The sequence below is a fragment of the Salvelinus namaycush genome, unplaced genomic scaffold (assembly GCF_016432855.1).
Source record: "Salvelinus namaycush isolate Seneca unplaced genomic scaffold, SaNama_1.0 Scaffold735, whole genome shotgun sequence".
Lineage (NCBI taxonomy): Eukaryota > Metazoa > Chordata > Actinopteri > Salmoniformes > Salmonidae > Salvelinus > Salvelinus namaycush.
Window position 1 is genome coordinate 72,356 of NW_024061459.1, and position 3,421 is coordinate 75,776.

Sequence of the window (3,421 nt, forward strand, 5' to 3'; positions counted from 1 at the left end):
CAAGTAATTTTTTGCAGTGTGACTCCATTAAATGTGTGTGTGTGTGTGTGTGTGTGTGTGTAGATTAAACATGAACGGGCCAAAACGGACATGGCAGCAGGTCAAAATCAAATACAAGAACATTCTGCAGAATGGTATGGTCCCTGACTAATATTTAACAAAGCACAAGCATATATTGTACCCAGAAGGTGCCTGCTCACACATTGTCTGTACTGTTTTAGCAGTGAAAAAGAATACCCACAGACAAGGCACGGGTGGTGGGTCACCAAAGGCTGACCTTACCCCAGCAGAGGACATGGCCTTGGAGCTAAATAAAGGCAGGCCCGTCTTAGAGGGGATCCCTGGGGGGAAAGAGACGAGCATAGGTTCCTCCCAAGATGCCACCCGCTTCATTCAAGGTATGTCCTTCCATCTCTACATGGGATACAACCACATTCATATTGAATCAATTTGGACTGTCTGACTTTGGTTTACCTATTGCCTTGCAGTGTCTGGCAGCACTGTGTTCCTGTTAGAGCCACCAGCACAAGCACCAGACGATGCTGATCCAGTGAGTACTCCATCAAAGGCATACTGTAGGCCTGGCATGTCTTGTCTACTAGCTTCAATATGAATCCGATTAAATGTGATAGGGTGAAGGCCCCAGTGCAGCAGCAACAGCACATGATGGAGACGATGATGAGGAGGAGACCATCTCTCTGGATTCCAGAAGGCATGAGGTATCATGTTAAGACTGTGAAAGTACTATTTACTCTACAATGGTGAGGAGTCCTCATCAAAATCAAAAAATCTAATTTCTTTTACAGGACCCAGATGCTATACAGTGGGAAAACCAGCCTGGCAACATAGTGCGTATTAATAAAAGGACACCACATCCTGCCAAATTCCAGCTGCGCTAATTGTATTGTGTTCACAGAGCTCACAAGCTATCAGAAAGTTGTATGGCAACCACCTCTGGCGCCAAATAGAACTGGCAGACATAGACATTCAGTACAAGAAGAAAAAGATGGAAAATCTTGCACTGGAGTCCGAAATAAAAAAGAGGACAATTAGGAAACTGGACCTTGAAATAAAAAAACTTGAGAGGGAGGTGAGATATGCCTTCAATGTACACTGTATGCTAACTGTAACACAAATGTATTAATCATTATTTTTCTTTCCTCCCCCAGCTCCAAGAAGATGACACAGCTCAAAATAAAAATTAGGTATATTCTCGTAAAGTCAAGTGAGCCATGACATATGAGCTCTTATTGTGAGCACACAGGACGGTGGCATCTTTCTAAGGTTTTTTTTATTTTCCCAGCAATCAGTACAACTAAGGCATCGCCCTCTTTTGCCCACCCCCCCAGCACCAGGTGTGGCCACTAGCCTATATGAAGGCCCAAAATGTTGTGTTCCTTTCTGCTCTGACAATGGCATGCCCATTCGTGCGAGATGTGGTGGATGAAGAAGCACTTGTGCTGAGGAGAGCCTTCAGGCGAGAAAGGGTCTTCAGGGACCGGTTGGACCCACTGGCCTTCCCTGATGACCATCTATATGAAAGATACAGGTTTTCTGCAGATGGCATCAGGTATCTATGCAGACTACTGGGTCCCAGGATTAAGCACCGCACTGCACGGAGCCATGCACTGAGTGTGGAGCAAATGGTTTGTGTGGCCTTGCGCTTTTTTGCTAGTGGAGCCTTCCTGTACTCAGTGGGGGATGCAGAACAGCTGAACAAGGCCACAATTTGCCGCACAATAAGGAGTGTGTGTCTGGCTATCAAAGCATTAGCAGATGTCTTCATCTCCTTCCCTGGCCACAGAAGACTCTGTGACATCAAAGAGGAGTTCTATAGGATTGCAGGTAAGAGGATCTACAAATTACAGGACAACTGTTAACACATAGTAGGATACTCATTACTTTGTGTGACAGGTTTCCCCAATGTCATTGGTGCAGTGGACTGCACACACATAAGGATAAAAGCCCCCTCAGGTGCCCATGAGGCCGATTTTGTGAATAGGAAATCCTTTCACAGCATTAATGTTCAGGTGAACATAACTTTTTGATATTGTCCATTGACGAACACTCTGCATTGCCAGTGATGTGCATTGATTGGTGTAATATTCCTCATCTTATGATTTCAGATGGTCTGCAATGCTGACTGTGTGATCAGCAATGTTGTGGCAAAATGGCCTGGCTCAGTCCATGACTCCAGAATCTTTCGGGCCTCTGAAATCTATCAGTGCCTATCACAAGGTAAGCCACACAACCCCTATTTATAACCATCATGGCTGTGTCAAGAATATCACTGTGTTTATGAGGTAGTAATGATGAGATTTTGTGTTGACAGGTGAATTCTCTGGTGTGTTGCTGGGAGACAGGGGGTATGGCTGCCAGCCTTTTCTCCTGACACCTTTCACAGACCCCCAGGAAGCACAGCAGGCCTACAACCATGCCCATGCCAGGACCAGGGCCAGAGTTGAAATGACCTTTGGCCTCCTGAAGGCACGCTTTCACTGCCTTCACAAATTAAGGGTCAGCCCTGTTAGGGCATGTGATATTACTGTGGCTTGTGCTGTCCTCCACAATGTGGCCTGCCTGAGGAAGGAGAGGGCCCCCAGAGTGCCACCAGCCATGGACTGGGACAATCCGGCAATCTTCCCTGATGACGACAGTGGTCGGCTGCTGAGGGACCAATATGTGTTGAATTATTTTAGTTAGTATGTGTGCTTTCAATTTTGGTTAAATATGTCCTGCGGTGGCAGAGGAATTTGGTTTTTTTGGGGTTCGTTTTTTTACGAATTTGGCCTCTTATGATGTTTGTGCGGTATACTGTGTGTAATACAAGGCTGCAGGGAGGCTACTGCATCCATTCATTTGTCTGTTCAGTTGATGTGTATGGATTTGTCCTGCATTTATTTTAGTGTGCAGACATGCAGGGTGTGTTATATACAGACCTTTGAATGTGTATGTATCATTTTGTATAATATGCTTGGATTCTGTGCTTTCCATCTTGTAGAGTCACTGTGACTTCAGTTTCGAAAGGAGCTGATGGTTTACCTGCTTTGTTTTGTCCTTATTCAATAAAGGAACATAATGTTACACATTGTGTTTTTATATTCATATGGAATGTGTATTTGTTTATATGACAGAGTACTAGGGCCACACTGAAGAAAAAGGATAAAGTCATAAATTTATGAGGCTGGTTCTTTCTGCAGAAAAGCTACATATTGTTTTTACAGTTTTGATACTTAATATTCTGGCACATCAGCATGTCTTTGTTTATGAAACCATACTGAAGTACAATTTCACGAAATGCCCCACATCTGTCATTTTAACAACTGTCCTCCTTTAAAACAACTGGTTACAATATTATGACTTGTGTTTTTTTCCCCTCTGTGGCCCTAATATTCTATCATTTTATATATAGCCTTATAGT

The 3,421-nt window shown here is 44.0% G+C and overlaps 1 long non-coding RNA gene across 1 annotated transcript; it reads left to right on the top strand.

Moving 5' to 3' along the window:
- The first annotated feature begins 685 nt into the window (after positions 1–685).
- Positions 686–1,314, top strand: LOC120042637. Its single transcript, XR_005476187.1, has 4 exons — positions 686–719; positions 807–1,090; positions 1,170–1,205; positions 1,304–1,314. It is a non-coding gene; the product is annotated as an uncharacterized LOC120042637 (long non-coding RNA).
- Positions 1,315–3,421: the final 2,107 nt, after the last annotated feature.